A 20,170-nucleotide genomic window follows, 5' to 3' on the forward strand; every position below is an offset into this window, starting at 1 on the left:
ACTCACCTTGGTTTGCTCGGTATGTTATTGCTTCTAGGGTTTGTTAAGTGTCTAAATCCGTTACACACGACCTAGGTTATATTACACATGATACGATGTAAGTGTTTGCATCAAATTAGGGTTTACACATCTTTGATATCCAAGCGATTGTGTTGTGTGTGTTTATTGTGTACAGGATCATGCAGTTGCAATCAAAAGCATGAAATCATATATCGAATCATTAAGTTATAAGCAAACATGAACAGTTGCATGAAACCATATACAGAAGCATACAGGAAGCTTAATTACTGGTGTTTGTCATAACAGAACATTTATTTACTTATTCAGCATATAAAGTCAACAAAACTTGGACAACACAATCCACTTAACAAACTTTGGACTCCTTTGCATCATAAAAAGGTCGGACAGGAGACAAGGACTTAGAAACCCTGACTACATGTGAAAAAGTCGGACTAGAGGGACTCCCCACCACAAATTCGGACTAAGGGGTGGGGGATTTCCTTGCTAAAAACTCGGACAGGGTAACAACCCCATCAAAACTCGGACAGTGTTGCTATTTGTCCAAAAAGTCGGACCAGCCATCCATGACAAAACTCGGGTTGGGGTTAAAGCTTCACAAGGTCGGACATGCATAAACAACTAAAAGTCGGACTAGAGCTTCATCCCCAAACTCGGATCATGGTTACTCCATAAACTCAGACCCTTGCTCAATGTTCTTAATATTCGGACCCTCAAGAACATATCAAAAGTCGGACATCAAGTACCTTTAAAAGTCGGACCATGGGGGTGGGGATTAAAGTTCGGACCATGCTCCTCATTAAGAACTCGGACCTTCTAAGGTCATTAAAGGTCGGACAAGGGTGATGGGTCACAAACTCGGACCCCTTGCATTATAATAAAACTCGGATAGCAAGCAAAATAAAAGAACCCGGACATATATAAGTTATTCAAAACTCAGATTAAGCATGCTCTTTTAAAACTCAGACAATTATATTCGCTAAAACTCTGACTAACATACTCAGACAACCATTCAATCACACGTCCAGTATCATCGTAACAGTTACGTTTCCATTGATCATCAGTTACATTCATATTCTGAAACCCTAATTTCACACGTATTGACGGCAGAGACATAACAAATCATCAAAAGCTTAACAACAACAATCGTCACAAGAATAATCTATCAAGTATGAACTAATCATCATCATAATCACAATTATCCAGAATCAAATCAAAATCACAGAACATAATATGAGGAACTAGGGTTTTTGTGAACACATGATCAAGAATCAAGATTTGATGATAATCAAGCAATCAATTAGGGTTTTCATGAACACATAATCAATAAACAATTACCTTGAATGATTCTAGAGAAATGGATCAAAAGTGATGAATGTCTTGCCAATGATTTGGTGATGATTGCCAGAGAATGTGAAGTACGTGTTTTCGATTTTTGTGAGAATGATTAGTGAAAAAGGGATTAGGGTTAAGTATCTCTAGGATTTCACTAATTACCCTCTACCTCCCTAAGTATCATATTTTACACATGTACACCATCTCATAACAATTTCATGTACAGCATCAAGTTTACATATTTGACAAGTTTATCACAATTAACACATAACCATGCACAATCACACAATACACTTCATTGTAACCAAAACGTATACAATTCCATAACAACTAATTGTGCAATTAATCAACTAAACAAGACAAGAACGTGCAATAAATGCGAAATAGAATCTTGGAAATTCGAGTTGTCACATTATCCCCAACTTAAAAGAAATTTCGTCCCGAAATTTAGCATGCGGTTACTGATGAAGCTAGGTAAGTTGTATCGTTTACTGGTTTTCCTGGGGTGTCACATCATCCCCCCGTTGATTTGGAATTTCGTCCCGAAATTCTGTAGTAGTAGCTTCAGCCTCAGTAGTGGATGCATTGGTTCCGAATAACTGGGGGTACTTTTCTTTCATTTGGTCTTCGCGTTCCCAGGTGTACTCTGGGCCACGTTGAGAGTTCCAACGAACTCGAACAAGAGGGATTCTCTTGTTTTTGAGGACCTTAACATCCCGGTCCGTGATTTCAACTGGCTCCTCGACGAACTGCAACCGTTCATCGATAGTGAGTTCCTTAAAAGGGACTATGAGGGTCTCATCTGACAGGCACTTCTTCAGATTCGACACGTGAAATACATTGTGAACTGCACCGAGTTCAACTGGTAGGTTTAGCTTGTAGGCCACTTTGCCTATTTTCTCAATGATTTCGAACGGTCCAACATACCGTGGATTGAGCTTGCCTCGTTTACCAAATCGAACCACACCCTTCCAGGGTGAGACCTTTAGTAAAACCCGGTCCCCGACCTGAAATTCCAACGGTTTCCTACGCTTATCCGCGTATGCTTTCTGACGGTCGCTTGCTGCCGCCATGCGTTGTCGTATTTGTGCAATCTTTTCTGTGGCGTCCACTACAATCTCTGGACCCGTGATCTGACTATCCCCCACCTCTGCCCAACAGAGAGGTGACCGGCATTTACGTCCGTACAATGCCTCGAATGGAGCGGCTTGTATGCTAGTGTGATAACTGTTATTATACGAAAACTCCACTAACGGGAGATGTTTTTCCCAGCCGTTGCCGAAATCGATAACACATGCCCGAAGCATGTCTTCAAGAGTTTGGATCGTTCGCTCAGACTGCCCATCCGTCTGAGGATGATATGCTGTGCTCATGTCTAACCGTGAGCCGAAAGATTTGTGCATCGCTTGCCATAGCTCTGACGTGAATCGTGCATCCCGATCCGAAATGATAGAGGTTGGCACTCCGTGCCTCGAAACAACTTCTTTCAAGTAGACGTCTGCTAAGGTAGAGAACTTATCTGTTTCCTTAATAGCCAGGAAATGAGCAGACTTTGTGAGTCGATCTACGATCACCCAGATGGTATCTTTCCCACGCTGGGATCTAGGCAGGCCAGTAACAAAGTCCATGGAAATTTCTTCCCATTTCCACTGTGGTATCCTGGGTTGTTGCAGTAGGCCCGCTGGTTTCGGATACTCCACTTTGACCTTCGCACATGTCAAACACTTGCCGACGTAAGTAGCGATGTGGGCTTTCATGCTAGGCCACCAGTATGTAGTTCTGATGTCGTGATACATTTTATCCGAACCTGGATGTATCGAGTAGCGAGACTTATGAGCTTCATCCATCACAAGCTCTCGTAAACCGCCATAAAGTGGGACCCAAATACGCCCCGTTACATAGTATGCGCCGTCTTCCTTTTGTTCCATTCGTTGCCTTGAGCCGCGTAAGGCTTCAGCTTTGATGTTTTCTGGTTTCAATGCTTCTACCTGAGCATCTCGTATTTGTGCAGGGAGATCAGACTGAATAGTGAGCTGCAAAGCTCGCACACGCCTAGGTATAGTATCCTTTCGACTGAGAGCGTCAGCCACAACATTGGCTTTTCCTGGATGGTACTTGATGGCGCATTCGTAATCATTAAGCAGTTCGGCCCATCGTCGTTGACGCATGTTCAATTCCTTCTGCTTGAAGATATGCTCGAGACTCCTGTGATCGGTGTAAATAGTGCACTTGGTACCGTACAGGTAGTGGCGCCATATCTTAAGCGCGAAAACAACAGTTCCCAGCTCTAAATCGTGTGTCGTGTAGTTCTGTTCATGAACCTTGAGTTGCCGCGAAGCGTAGGCAATAACTTTATCACACTGCATCAATACACAACCAAGCCCCTGTATCGATGCGTCACAATAGACCACAAAATCATCCGTGCCTTCTGGCAATGAGAGAATAGGTGCGCTGCAAAGCCTATCCTTTAAGTACTGAAAAGTGGTTTCCTGGGAATCTCCCCAACGGTAGGTGACACCTTTCTGTGTCAGCATAGTAAGCGGCTGTGCGATCTTCGAAAAGTCTTTGATGAATCGTCTGTAATACCCCGCCAAACCCAAGAATTGGTGTATTTCTGTTGGTGTACGCGGTGCAGGCCAGTTCCTGATCGAATCTACCTTGGATGGATCAACATGAATCCCATCCCTGTTCACCACATGGCCTAAGAAGTGGACTTCACGAAGCCAGAAGTCGCATTTAGAAAATTTGGCGTACAGTTGCTCCTTTCGAAGAAGTTCCAAGATAAGACGTAAGTGCTGCTCGTGTTCCTCCTGACTCTTGGAGTAGATCAGAATGTCGTCGATGAAGACAATGACGAACTTGTCAAGATAAGGTTTGCACACCCTGTTCATAAGATCCATGAAGACTGCAGGCGCGTTTGTAAGACCGAATGGCATGACAAGAAACTCGTAATGGCCGTAGCGAGTTCTGAATGTTGTCTTGGAGACGTCCTCATCCCGGACTCTCAGCTGATGATAACCAGACCTTAGATCAATCTTGGAGTAGTAACTCGACCCTTGCAACTGGTCGAATAAATCGTCAATGCGTGGAAGAGGATAACGGTTTTTCACTGTGACCTTGTTCAGTTCACGGTAGTCGATGCACATCCTGAAGGTGCCATCCTTCTTTTTCACAAATAGTACTGGAGCTCCCTAAGGTGAAGTGCTTGGACGAATGAAGCCCTTATCCAAGAGCTCTTGTAGTTGCTTTGACAGTTCTTCCAATTCCGTTGGAGCTAAACGATACGGCGCACGAGCTATAGGTGCTGCTCCTGGAGCTAGCTCGATTTGAAACTCGACCTGGCGATGAGGCGGAAGACCAGGTAAATCTTCAGGAAACACCTGAGGAAATTCGCGTACAACTGGAATATCCTCTATTCTTTTCTCTTTCGAAGCTGCATCAGTAACTAGCGCCAAGATAGCCGTATGACCCTTTCGTAAACATTTCTGACCCTTCAGGAAAGAGATGATGCCAACCACTGCACCACTCTTGTCGCCTTGAACTTCGAGAGGTTCCTTATCCGAACGAGGAATACGAATGATCTTCTCCTTACATAGAATCTCTGCCTGCTGCCTAGATAACCAATCCATGCCGATGACGATGTCGAAACTACCCAGAACTATAGGAATAAGGTCGATGGAGAAAGTCTGACCCGCTAGAACGATGTTACAACCCTTGACTACATGCGTGGCTTCTACGCTTTTACCATTTGCTAGTTCTACGACATGTTTGGTGTTTAGGGGTGTTGGTGTACGTTTTAACAATTTACTCATTTTCAAATACATATAACTTGTATCCGCACCCGAATCAAACAAAACAGTAACATAAATATCGTCGAGAAGAAACTTACCCATAACTACGTTGGGATCATTTCTGGCATCACCCTGCCCCAACACAAACGCACGACCCCTTGCTTCATTGCCGTTGTCCCCACCGTTGTTGTTGTTGTTGTTGCCATTTCCCTGATTGTTGTTATTGTTGTTGTTGTTCTGGTTCCTGTTTAGCTGAGGGCAGTGCCTTTTGAAGTGACCCTCTGCGCCGCAATGAAAACACCCTTTGTTGCCCTGTTGTTGATTCTGCTGTGCTGGTGGCTGCTGCTGATTCTGATTCGCAGGTCGAGGGCTTCTACAATCTTTGGCCTCATGACCCATCTTGAGGCATCTTTGACAGCGACCCTTGTTACACTGGCCACTGTAGTGTCTGTTGTAGGTGTTACACTTTGGAAGGTTCCCTCGATATCCACCCTGCCTGTGGCTACCTGAAGAGTGCTGACCGGGACTCTGATAACTGTCTGTCTTTCGCTGCTGAACTTGTGACTGCACTGAAGCTGATCCCTTGCTAGAATCCCCATCCCATTTTCTCTTATTGTCACTGGGAGTAGCAAGTGTAGTAGAAGCAGTAGCGGTAGCAGTAGCGCTGATACGTTTAGGCAGTCTATTCTGATCCACTGCCTGATCTGTGATGCGATGAGCGAGGCGTTGAATAGCCTGAATGTTGTCAAGATTAGCCGATGTCACATGGCTCTGAATCTCTGGTGCTAATCCCTTGAGGTACAACTCGATGCGCTTGTATGGAGGGTCCACCATAGTTGGACACAGCACGGCCAGCTCGTTTGACCGTTTAGTATAAGCTTCGATTTCTGACCCAGTCATTTTCAAATGATAAAACTCATCCTCCAGCTTGTGGATGTCTTCCCGAGTGCAGTATTCCCTTTTTATCAGTTCCTTGAAATCATTCCGTGGGGTGGCGTTAGCAGCTGCCAACCCTAAGATCTGCACCTGTGCGTTCCACCAAGTGAGCGCAATCCCTTCAAGTGTGCCAGTGGCGTATTTCACCCTGCGAGCCTCAGGGCATTCACACATCTCGAACACAGACTCGAGCTTTTCAAACCAGTGGAGGAGTCCAACCGCTCCTTCAGTGCCACTAAATGTGCTAGGACGACAATCCATGAAGTTCTTGAAAGTGCAGACGGGCTGCTGAGCGTGTTGACCTGCTTGAGCAGCTGCAAGTGCCGCAGCAACTTGTTCATTAACGAAAGCCGTCAACTGGGCTTGTGTCATGTTAATTCGTTCGGCCATTGATCTTCACATCAAAGGCAACATAAGTGAGAAAGGTTCGCGAATAGTGCGATGACAGAAGAGTGTAAGCACATAGGTGTTCTCAAGCAATAACAAGTAGTGAGCAAATAATGTAAGCATACTACGAGCAAAGTTCTATGCAATTCTAGCATGTAGGCAATAAACATAAACCTTATTACCTAGAATGTTGAGTCTTGCACGTGGAGCGAAGCGTCGTTGTGGATCGTTGAGAGCACTGTTCTGGTTATAGTCTGGTTTTAATAAAAACGTTTCCCCATATTAAAACCAAGTTCTCTATAACCAATGGCTCTGATACCAATCTGTCACACCCCCAAATTCCACCTGCGGAGTATCACCGCTTGGGAGCGTGACTGACCAGGATCAAGCCACCAATCATATAGAACAATACATATAGTAAAAGTAATTGCCATTAAACCAAACCAAATCCATATGAAAGGTGTTCCAAAACATAAGTAAGTTATCATTGTTTAGCGGAAGCGTATAATCAAAACCCAACATAATTAAGTACGAAATGTCATAAGTGTTTAATAAGATAATCACGATCCAAGCCCACAACGACCAGCTCCTCCATGTGCAAGCTCCATGTACCTAACGACCTGCAAGGCATGTAACAGAGGATCAACAACTAGTTGAGCGAGTTCACAAAAAGTAAATGCGTAATAGTAAGTACGTTGGTAACATGTGGCTCTACTGGGCCGATAGTACGTTCTATTGGTGGGGGCTTCCCATGTTGTATATCCACTAGACTATTCGTAACCATAAGTGTTCTATATATCCCGAGAACAGTAACACGTACAAGTTTACGTAGGTTTTACGTAAGTAATCCTTCACAACCGAGGATAGGGGTACGCGGGGGTTTACGTAGGTTTTACGTAAGTGCCTGACACAACAGAGGCAGTAGTGAGTATAATTTCACGTAGGTTTTACGTGAGTATCCTTCACAACCGAGGATAGCGAGTAGCATAAGTATACGTAGGTTTTACGTATGTGTCCTGCACAACCGAGGACAATGGTATGGTAGTCTAGTAACAGTGTATGTACGAATCTAGTCAATCTCATTCCTTCAATCCCATTCCCAAGCCCTTGGGAATCCCATGCCTTAGTAAGAGTGTGAACTCACCTTGGTTTGCTCGGTATGTTATTGCTTCTAGGGTTTGTTAAGTGTCTAAATCCGTTACACACGACCTAGGTTATATTACACATGATACGATGTAAGTGTTTGCATCAAATTAGGGTTTACACATCTTTGATATCCAAGCGATTGTGTTGTGTGTGTTTATTGTGTACAGGATCATGCAGTTGCAATCAAAAGCATGAAATCATATATCGAATCATTAAGTTATAAGCAAACATGAACAGTTGCATGAAACCATATACAGAAGCATACAGGAAGCTTAATTACTGGTGTTTGTCATAACAGAACACTTATTTACTTATTCAGCATATAAAGTCAACAAAACTTGGACAACACAATCCACTTAACAAACTTTGGACTCCTTTGCATCATAAAAAGGTCGGACATGAGACAAGGACTTAGAAACCCTGACTACATGTGAAAAAGTCGGACTAGAGGGACTCCCCACCACAAATTCGGACTAAGGGGTGGGGGATTTCCTTGCTAAAAACTCGGACAGGGTAACAACCCCATCAAAACTCGGACAGTGTTGCTATTTGTCCAAAAAGTCGGACCAGCCATCCATGACAAAACTCGGATTGGGGTTAAAGCTTCACAAGGTCGGACATGCATAAACAACTAAAAGTCGGACTAGAGCTTCATCCCCAAACTCGGATCATGGTTACTCCATAAACTCGGACCCTTGCTCAATGTTCTTAACATTCGGACCCTCAAGAACATATCAAAAGTCGGACATCAAGTACCTTTAAAAGTCGGACCATGGGGGTGGGGATTAAAGTTCGGACCATGCTCCTCATTAAGAACTCGGACCTTCTAAGGTCATTAAAGGTCGGACAAGGGTGATGGGTCACAAACTCGGACCCCTTGCATTATAATAAAACTCGGATAGCAAGCAAAATAAAAGAACTCGGACATATATAAGTTATTCAAAACTCAGATTAAGCATGCTCTTTTAAAACTCAGACAATTATATTCGCTAAAACTCTGACTAACATACTCAGACAACCATTCAATCACACGTCCAGTATCATCGTAACAGTTACGTTTCCATTGATCATCAGTTACATTCATATTCTGAAACCCTAATTTCACACGTATTGACGGCAGAGACATAACAAATCATCAAAAGCTTAACAACAACAATCGTCACAAGAATAATCTATCAAGTATGAACTAATCATCATCATAATCACAATTATCCAGAATCAAATCAAAATCACAGAACATAATATGAGGAACTAGGGTTTTTGTGAACACATGATCAAGAATCAAGATTTGATGATAATCAAGCAATCAATTAGGGTTTTCATGAACACATAATCAATAAACAATTACCTTGAATGATTCTAGAGAAATGGATCAAAAGTGATGAATGTCTTGCCAATGATTTGGTGATGATTGCCAGAGAATGTGAAGTACGTGTTTTCGATTTTTGTGAGAATGATTAGTGAAAAAGGGATTAGGGTTAAGTATCTCTAGGATTTCACTAATTACCCTCTACCTCCCTAAGTATCATATTTTACACATGTACACCATCTCATAACAATTTCATGTACACCATCAAGTTTACATATTTGACAAGTTTATCACAATTAACACATAACCATGCACAATCACACAATACACTTCATTGTAACCAAAACGTATACAATTCCATAGCAACTAATTGTGCAATTAATTAACTAAACAAGACAAGAACGTGCAATAAATGCGAAATAGAATCTTGGAAATTCGAGTTGTCACAGGGATATCATGATCCTCTACCTCGAGCAAGCCCTGCAACTAACATCAAAGTTCACTTCATTTAATATCCGACATATTAACAGAAGTGAAAACAAATCCGCAGATGCACTCTCCAAACTTGCATCCACCAGCTTCCAACACCTGGCAAAGGAGATACGTATCGAAATTCTACAAAATCCTTCAGTACCCCTGCGCCAGGTCAACGTCATCCAATACGGCACAACATCATGGATGACACTGATTATTGCATATTTGCAATCAGGTGTGACTCCCGAAAGCAAGTCAGAGGCACGCAAGCTGCAATACAAAGCGTGCGATTATCAAATGGGAGACGGTATCTTATACCGCAAATCATACCTAGGGCCCCTCCTATGATGCGTCAACCCCCAGGATGCCACATACCTCATCAGAGAAATACACGAGGGTATGTGCGGCATACACGCAGGACCACACATGGTACTGGCCAAAATCATGAATGCTGGGTATTACTGGCCCGGCATGCACCTGGACGCCGTCAAAGAGTTGCGCAAATGTGTTAACTGTCAACGACATGCTCCAAAAACTTTGCGCCCCAAAAACAACCTGGTCCCGGTCACCACCGCATGGCCCTTCCAGAAATGGGCAATCGACGTTGTGGGACCTTTCCCTGACGCACCAGGTGCAGTCAAATTTATCATAGTAGCGGTTGATTACTTCACAAAATGGGTAGAGGCAAAACCGCTCGCCTCAACCACTGCTATGATAACAAGAAAATTCATATGGGAACACATCATTTGCCGTTTCGGTCTACCAATGTGCATCGTCACCGATAATGGCACCAACTTTGCTGCCGACGAATTCCAAAAATGGCTAGAAGAACTACATATCGAGCACATATTCTCATCAGTGGCACACCCGCAAGGGAATGGTCAAGTCGAGAGTATCAATAAAAGTCTAGTCGAAGGCATCAAAGCAAGGTTGGGAACAGCCAGACGTGGCTGGGTCGATGAACTCCCAAGTATCCTATGGGCTCACTGCACAAGCCCAAAAACAAGCAATGGGGAGACACCTTTCAGCCTAGTTTACGGCTCAGAAGCGGTGATCCCCGCGGAAGTAGGCATCCCTTCTCCCAGAATGTTGGCTATTGAAAAAATAGACAACAGTATGGAACGCAGGATTGACTTAGACCTCTTGGAAGAGAGGCGTGAAAACGCTGCCATCAATGAGGCTAAGTACAAATCCAAACTGGAAAAGTACTACAACTCGTGTGTCCGCGTTTGTACTTTCAACCCGGGAGACTACGTCCTCCGTGACAATGAAGCATCTAATGCTGAACGCCCAGGAAAACTTGCCCCCAAGTGGCAAGGGCCCTACCTCATCAATGAGGTCTTGGGAAAAGGCGCGTACAAGTTGCAAACGTTAGAAAGCGAACCTATCGCACGTACATGGAATGCACAACAGCTTAGACGCTGTTACATGTAAGCCATGTTTTTCCATTTTCATGTAACCTATCGGGCCGCAGGCCATTTGCAATAAAATAAACGAGCAATTCAATGCAATATTGTTTGTTACTACTATTACAAATGCGTGTTCCACTTTGCGGTATCCGCAAAAACAGATTGGCAAAATCTTCATTCGCGATACCCACACAAAGTGCCAACCACACACAAATATTGTAATAGGCCAGCAAAAGGCAGAATTTTAACTATCTATCCGGCCGGATAGACAAGTTTTTACAAATCTTACACAATTCCTAAACCCTAAAAAAGTAAACAATGGAATTGACGCGTACTCATACGACAAAGGTATGGAGTATACTTGACCCCATTCACAAATGGGTAAAGTCCTAGATAGACAAGTTTTTACAAATCTTACACAATTCCTAAACCCTAAAAAAGTAAACAATGGAATTGATGCGTACTCATACGACAAAGGTATGGAGTATACTTGACCCCATTCACAATGGGTAGAGTCCCGCATATACACGTTCAAACATGCAAGAAATTAAAAGACTTGTACACATTGAACAACAAACTTTATATTCAAAAAATTCAAGCACCCACGCGGTGCTTAATGGATTTACATAAAGTTTCCAACATTTACAAAAGGAAAACAAAAAAGGGGGCACACTAGCCAACCTAAACCCTATTTTGTACCACTGGTACCCGCACCATCTTGGCCGCCACCAGCGGGATTTTCCTCTTCTGCATCGGCATACAGCATCCGCAACCGGTCTACGTAATCCGCAGCCTCTAAGCATTCGTCCAACTTCTCCACACAAGAGAGGGACGTATCATAAAAGGAGGCAACAGCCGCGTTAAGGCGCCCTTCGGTATCCACGTCGCGAAACCCGGATTGCTCTTCAGTATAACCGCCTTCAGACATGACGTTTATATGACCGATACAGCGGCTGTAACCAGCTTTAAAACCGGCATCGCGGGCACGTTCCTTGACCAAGTCCAAAACTAGTTGCGGTTTCAGGAGCATCCATGATGGCCTGAACAATCTGCAACAAAAGGATAATAAGGTCATCATATGGTCAACCTTTGATACAAAGTCACAAAATACTTACATGTGCAATGCCTTGACTCCGCATCCACTCACGATCAGCCTCCAGTTGTTGGAGCGAAGAAGTCAGAGCATCTCTGGCTTCAACGGCAGCATTAGCCCGCTCTTCCGCAACAGTCACGCGGGCTGTGAGGTCTGTAACCGCGACCTCCTGGGTCTGAACTTCAGCCTTTCAAAGAGCAAAAAGCAGTTTACTCAAAATAAGTAAACATTCTCAAACGGCGGAAAGAAAAATACAAACAGAAATAACGAATCATACCTGAAGGCTGGCAACAACTTGATCCAAACGGGTGCGCTCAGCATTCGCCACCTCAAGAGCCTTAGAAGAGCGAATCTCACTCTCTTTGGCCTCCTCAAGGGCCTTTGCAGCACGAGCCCCCGCTTCCTTGGCCTCTTCAAGCTCCTTTACAGCCCGGGCCTCCGCCTGCTGCGCTTTAACCGCAACCGCCTCAGCTGCAGCCTTCTCTTTGACCAAAGCAGCGTTCGCTGCCTTGACATTCGTCAACTCCTGACGAGCACAAAACAGATTGTCATTCTGCTTAGCCCAAGATTCTTTCCACTTCTTGCGCTCATTGGAAAACTTTTCGTTCCAACTCTTGCGTTCATCAGAAAGTAATTTGGCAAGAGTACGAACCTGTTTCAGCTCAGCAGTAGCAGCCCACTCTGCGGTCTGTTTCTGCTTCTCAAAAGCAGCTCTATCTCTTTCAAGCTGCTCCGCACCCGCACGAGCAGCCCTTACCAACTTTCTACAATGGGGTGCCCAGACCACCCAGAATCTCCTTGCACGCAGAGGGGTCGTTGGAAATATCATCCCCCTGCATAACAGTCCAGGGGGGTCGGTGATAAACAGTACTTCGACCCTGGGTATAGGTGCGGTAATAATACTCCAATTCAAACTCCCCAGGCTGAATTGGAGGCCCGTCATAACCCGCACCACCGACAGACGAACCGGTAACCTTCTCACCAGCAGAAGATTTCTACGGCTCAGCATCAGTTTTTTGCGGCTCTGCATCAGACTTTTGTTTCCCAGAATCAGAAAACCGTAGATCCAAATTATCACCCTCATTGGGAGAGATCAGATTGTTGGAGGAATCAACGGTATCGAAAATCTGGGTCGCGACCTTCTCCGCAGTACCCTCCGCTTGCAAGGTTGGATCAGGCACCACCTTCACAAAAGGCGCCGAAGGTTCCTTAGACACCCCCGCACCCGCACCCGTGGTGTGCGGGGGAGACGAAGGAGCATCAAAGATAGAAAATTCTTTATCTTGAAGCTCTGCAAAACACAGTCAATAGCTATCAAAAAACAAGTTGTGCATAACACTTGAGACAAGCTATAAAACACTTACCAACAGTAACCGCAGGTTTCTTTGGTGTCGGACCAGTCCTTTTAGACTGCAGCCTCCGACGTTTCGGTTCACCGGCACCAGCGGCCGTCTCTTCTACTTGCCTCTTCCCACCGGCAGGCTGAGACCCCGCAGCAGTTCCACCCGCAGCCGCATCACCACCTAGAACACCCAAACCCTCAAGGGTATCAGATACTACCACGTAATCGGTATATCTGCGATAACAAGATCGATAGGTACCTGCGGCCGGAGACACCGAAGGAGGGACAACTGAACCTTCAGCCCTCCCCTTACCACGACCCCGCGTGGTTTTCTTCACCTGCTGTTTCTCTGCATGTTTCTTGGGGACAGTTTTCACCTCAAACTTCCCCAAACCCCCAAGATCACCTGCATGTGGACAAGTAACCAAAGTTACAAGGGTAAACTTTACAAAAGGGAGAAGTTTTCATGCATACCTTTGCCTTGCGGCAATGGGGCCTCTAGCGCTGAGCGACCTGGAACGCGGAAGTTCCCAACAATTTCCAAATTAAAACCTTCCCGCTCCCCACATGGAACAACTTCAACCTTGCCCTCGAAATTAGGCTCAAACATCCTCCATAAGCCGATCGCATCCTCTATCATAACGCATGCAAGTTAATAAGAATGTGAAGAAGCAAGGAAAACACGAGAGTAACGGACTTACCACCACTCTTTTCCCCCAAAACAGGCCTTGCCTTCCTGTCAGGCCTGCCCAAATTCATCCGCAAAACCCGCAGCTGCGTATTGGTCAACCTCTTGAGCTCAATAGGTTTCAACCTTGCAAACCAGTCAACACTCTTTGCGGTAGCAACAACAATATCGTCCGCAGAGAGGTCCGCGTTCACATTCCGCAAGGTCATCCTTGCACATACCACAGCAGCCTTAATATAGAAGAACTTTGTCTTCCACTTTGTGAGACCCTTGGGAGGAGTCATCAGTTTGGTACTTCCGTACCGCTGATTAAACGAGAAAAAACCGGTGTTCACCGTTAGTTGGTAAAACCGCTGGAAATTCTCAACAGTAATGGGCAAGCCATGGGCACGAAAGGTATACTCAAAGTTCCTGATTCGGAACATCCCAAACGGACTCAGTTGGGAGATATGAAGCCGGTAGTATTCCAAGACATCGGCAACAAAAACAGTTAATGGCAATCGAAGATTACCATCGCAAAAAAATTCCGCCCATAGGGTAATATACCCCGCCGGAGCATTGGCACCGGTATCTCCCTCTTGGGGATAGATAGCCCCATACTCTCGGGGCATTTGAATGCCGGTCATCAGGTTGTCAAACTGATTTTTCGATCACTTCAATACTGGTAAACCACCACCAGGAGCACCACCGTCATCATCTTCATCCTCACCAGCCGCCCCTACCGGCTGTTCAGGGTTCGCACACTCCACATTGTGTGGACTCGATGGTTCAGCCATCAGAAGTATGGAAGATGAACACTAAAAACTCAAATCAACCTCACCGGAAGTTCAGAAATATCGTCGGAGAAGACAAAGGAAATGTTTTCTCTCACTGGAAAATTTTTTGAAATTTCGAACAAGTGAGGGGAAACCACGAACGGTTTCCCCTTATATACCCATCACAATTAATGCGGAGGGAGAAAACGAATCATCACGTTCAAAAAGAGCGAATTACGCGACACCACGTGTCAAGTGCCGTTTCCGCTGACAGCTACCACGCGCGCGTGGCCGCCCACGCGCCTGACAAGAGAGACCTTTACACTCCTTGCTACATTGCATTTAATGCCTCGGGCAGTGCAAATGTCCTTTCATTTCAGTACATGCCAGAATGATCTCACCAACTTCCACCAACTCACACGTGAGATCAGCCACGTATGCAACAAAAAGCGACTACATATCCAATTATAAGCGGCATGCGGTTTCTCTGGTATACCGCACCATAACCCATACTGCATGTCGTTTTTTTACATACCCCTAAAAATAGGCAAAAATATATATCTCCACACTATAAGGGGGTATAATACCTGTCCGCACTACCCACGAGCACACGTGGAACATGCGGAAATGACACACACGAGCCCGTTCAGGTGTGTCAGATACTCAGAACCAGCATTGTTCTTTGGACTGAACCGCATCTCAGAACCAGGTAAACCGCATTGCCTTCATTCTCTTCAAGCTTCAAATCCCTCCTGTCCAGTTCACAACCACAGAGGGTGCATAAACAACAACTTTAACAAGAAGAAGGAAGGGAATGTACGCGCACGCACATCAGCAACCCTGACTCCTGATCCTTCAAGAGCCACATCCGAGCAACACACCCGTTTCAAGCGAATATCGGGTGACAAAACCGCAGACACTCATAAGTCACTGCGGACACAACCATAGCTTCCGCAAACGGTTGCTACGGAAGAGCCACAACTAACTTCACATCGAGGAACGAAACTACTTCAAGGAAAACTCCTCGGTATTGGAGCGTGAAGGAAGGTGCCTAAGGAAGAGATGCGGACGAGATCCCCAATGATCATACGAGACCTTGTCGAACAACATGCGATCGAACAAGCGGTAACAAGTCTGCCTATGACTTTGTTACCCTACTTGTAAGATGGATAGAATAAACAATGGTGGGCATTACCATGCCTATGACCATGTTTATTTGACCGTTATCCAGAATCACATTGTTCGACCAAACATGGCCAACAATGACGCAAGTACTCAACGTTGTTCCCACAACCGTGGCCAACAATGTCAAGCAACGAGGTAACCGCAAAGGACGTGCGGTTACTAGAGAGCTAATTGGAAGAACATGAACACCCCACAAAAGGGATCATCATTTGATGTCCAATCATGACATCAGAAAACTGTCTTCTTCGTTCACCACCTCAAAGGTTGGTTCGAAGTTTGTGCACACCTTCAACCACTATCTCAGAGATAGGTTCGAAGTTTGTGCATACGCCCAGCAAGGTCTCAAGGTTGGTTCGACACACCAACAGGTGGCACCCAACTCGAGGCTGAGAATTTCGCATCAGACGAAACATTCTCACAGGTACGGAAGAGGCGTCAAATGACCCTTCCAGACCTCCAGCTTGATTTACAAAAAGCAAAGACCATCCACATGGTCTAGGATCTTCTCCAGACTCCAAATTACCTTCTAAACACCATAGTCCAGTACTCCTCACACATGCAACTTGCATATGGCAGCAACACTAGACTGGGGGACTTGAAGGGGTATGGTCCCAGATCTCGCGTCAGCATCGACCGCGAGTGACCATTACCCTTATCAAAACCCCCATTAGCTAACAACCTACTTATGTCCATGCGGAAACGCATCGGCACAGTGGGTGAATCCAATCTGTCCAGTGATGGAGGACTTACCGGGAATATTAGAACGGTAGAGTGATGCGGCATAGCATCACATCTGGTGTATGAAAACGAAAGTATTCACAGCGATGCGGCCTCGCACCGCATCCAGTGAACACTTCTATCAATACAAGGAAGCTGGATAACAGCAACAGTCACCACAGGCGACAATGCGGCTAGCACCGCATCTCGCGTATTTCTTGATCACAAGCAAGAGACGCGATAACATCAGATGTTACCGCAGGCAGCGATGCGGCTCGCACCGCATCCTATACGCCCAACAAGTGGGACTAACACACCAGTGCAAGTAGCGCCAATGACAGTCATCTGTCAGGGCTACGTAAGTAACAGACTGACGTGGCGTAACCTCCACACCCGACAAGCCTGACACACCTGCAAAGGTGCAGTACGTCGTCAGTCTGTCCCTCATCCTCCTCCTTCACTCCTCGGCTATAAATACCAACCCCAAACCAGGTTTGAGGTATCTCTTCACAACTCTCTCACTACTACGACTATCATACTTTGCTTCCTAAGCAGATTACTGATTCTCACGCCGGAGAGTGGTAACAAGGAGCACCCCCCACCCCATCCTCCTTGTTACGAGTCACGGTTTGTTTCCTTGTGCAGGAGATCAACCCATCGGTGATCCAGTCAACGATCCTCGGGAGGAAGGGATTTACCCTTCTTGACGAGATCAGTGAGTTAACCCTGCCCGGTTAACCATTGTTTCATCAGCACCCTAGACCCCATCGAGCAGTTCTTTAAATAAACCATACTTATAAATTATAACCTCAATCAATAACGAGCAGTTCTTCAATTAATTATCTCAAATTTTGAATACAAACGAAACTGAAACTGAACTAAGTGCAGGGTCAGGCCTCATTCATACATACATACATACAGTTCTCATACTTCAAATTAGCACTTATCAGGCCTCATTCATACATACAGTAGGTAAATTAGCACTTATCAGGCCTCATTCATACATACATACATACATACAGTTCTCAAACGGCAAATTCAGGCCTATGCTTCAAAACTTTTGGCTATAAACAATCAAAGTAATCTAATTTAATCAAATGTAAACAATTCAAGAAGCCAAAACCCGAATTGGACACATTAATTTAATCAAAATTTTAGATAGAAAGACCACGCAAAGGAGAGGGCCGCTCAAAATTGGATGTGAAATAGGAACATGATGTTACCTGGAAGATGAACTGCTGATTACTGAGGAGAGCAGGTTACGGAAACAATGATTGAACAGTTTTGCAATTGAGGGATAGATGATGGAAGGTGGGTTGATGATTTGGCGGGATGTGGAGATATACCCACCATATTTCTTATGAGGGTAAAATTGGAAGAGAATTAGGAACGTGATGTTTATCTCTTCTTTCCTCTGAGAATCATTCCGATTTGGAAGGAAACATATAAGGATTAAAAAAACCTCCTCATTCTCTTCTCTTCTTCCTTTTTCTCCTTATATAAAAATCTCTGGAACATCATTACTATCCTTTTTCTTTCCAATTCCTTTCTCTTCTCTAGTTAAGTGAGACTCTGGAACATAGTGTAAGAGTTAGTATAACACTAAGGGGTTGTTCGTTTAGAGTATTCACATCCATTCCACCATATTTTCACCCTAAATTACACTAAAAAACACTTCATTTTCTCTCTCCTTTTCAATTAAATAATATTTTTATACCTTTATCCTTATCTTTTCTCTCTCCTCCACTCACAACCACTTTCAAAATAAATTAAAAAAATATAGAGGGTGAACAGTGTGAATGTTGTTAGCTCTTACTGTGACTCTTAATGATTTAACACTTAATGGTTTAGGCTGTTTGTTTCCCGAGCGGATGTTTGAATGGTTCAGACATTTGCCTCTGAATAGTTAAGCATTATACTAAGTCTGAATGGTTAAGACCTATAATATGAATTGGTTAGACATTTATCTTTGAATGGTTAAGCATTATACTGCCTCTTCATAGTTCAGACCTCTTACTGATTCAGCATTTATTGGCTCAGACACTTACTGGTTTAGCACTTAACCATTCAGAAGTTGTCAAACAGCCAATGTTTGACCAATTCAGACAAGAGGTCTTAACCATTTAGACTCAGTATAATGTTTAACCATTCAAAAGCAAATGTCTGAACCATTCAGACATCTGCTTATGAAACAAACAGACTGAACCATTAAGTGCTGAACCAATAAGATGTTAGGTGCTGAACCACTCAGAATTGTTTTTTTTTAGAATCGTTAGTTTAGTATTAAAGTTTTTAAAAGGGTAAATGACACTTTTCCTCCTTTATGTTTGTATCGAATTGTAATGGATGTCATTTAACTTCAATAATTACAGTCACAATCCTTTCTTTTATAAACGCATTACACTCTAGGTCCTTTACCACTAACCTAGTTTATTTTAAACGTTAATTATGGTCACGTGCACCTCATGTGAGGGCAATAATGTCTTATTACCCTCTCTTTCTTCTCTACTTTATAAAACCTTCACAACCCTAACCCTTATCCCCCACCTTCACCAGCCAACATTGACCACCACCATCAACAACCCACCACCACCACCACCACCCAACACCTACACACTTTCTACTCGCTTTCTCTCTCTAAAAACACACAAGGTGGTAGATTTCGACGGTGGCTCAGGCGGTTTTGATCGTTTCAGGTGGCGGCTCAGGCGGTGGTCGGTTCAGCCGGCTCTGGCGGTGGGCGTTTCAGGCGGCTCAGATGGTAGTCGTTTCAAGCCGTGGCGGTGGTTTTCGCCAAACGACGGTTTAACATTTTTTGGGGGATTTGGCAGCAACATTCACACTTTTACCCACTAATCATCCAAACAAACATTCAAGTTCACCGGTAATGAGTTTTCCAAAGATTAGGGCAGAAATATCACTTCAAGAAACACCCCCCCCGAACGCCATGCGAAGAAAGCTTGATTCCAGTTGGATGGGTGGATTTAGTCTTAGAATTGACCTGGGTTTGTCTCGAACTGGGCTTGCTATCAGTAAATGATTTCTCTGTTCGTCCCCTCAAGGTTTGTTCTTTACAGTTTGTAGATCTAAATGGTCACAATTTCAGTTGTTTATAATCTTTTTAATTTGGTTTGTTTCATGTGTTTAGGTTCTTGAATTAAGGGGCCAAAAGCTTGAGATGAGTCTTATTGAAATTGCTCAACAACAGGTGGTTTTTATGATCATTTTGGTGGTAGTGGTGGTGGTGATGGATATGGTGGTGGTGGTGGTGGTGGCTGTCAAAGTGGTGGTGGGGTGGGTTGGTTGGATAGAGAGAAAGGACTGAGCTTGAGATAGATTGGGGTTGTTTATTTTGTTTAAATATATTCTAAAATGCTAGTATAATTACTAGCTTACCCTCATGTGCAAGCACATGCCATATTTAACTGAAAATTTTAACCAGATTAGAGCCAAAGGACGTAAGGTGTAATGCTTTTAATGAATAAAGGATTGTGACTATAATTATTGAATTTAAAGGACATCCATTGCAACTTGATACAAACATAAAGGATGAAAAGTGTAATTTACCCTTTTTAAAATGGTAAA

The 20,170-nt window shown here is 44.2% G+C and overlaps 1 long non-coding RNA gene across 1 annotated transcript in view; it reads left to right on the plus strand.

Annotated features, from left to right (window-relative positions):
* The window catches only part of LOC118491644, a 29,354-nt gene extending 9,528 nt beyond the window's left edge, over positions 1-19,826 (plus strand). The window contains exons 2-3 of the long non-coding RNA XR_004891691.1: positions 19,282-19,647; positions 19,734-19,826. This is a non-coding gene — a long non-coding RNA (uncharacterized LOC118491644). The remainder of the gene's footprint in view (positions 1-19,281; positions 19,648-19,733) is intronic.
* Positions 19,827-20,170: the final 344 nt, after the last annotated feature.

Source organism: Helianthus annuus, chromosome 4 (assembly GCF_002127325.2).
Source record: "Helianthus annuus cultivar XRQ/B chromosome 4, HanXRQr2.0-SUNRISE, whole genome shotgun sequence".
NCBI classification, from domain to species: domain Eukaryota; kingdom Viridiplantae; phylum Streptophyta; class Magnoliopsida; order Asterales; family Asteraceae; genus Helianthus; species Helianthus annuus.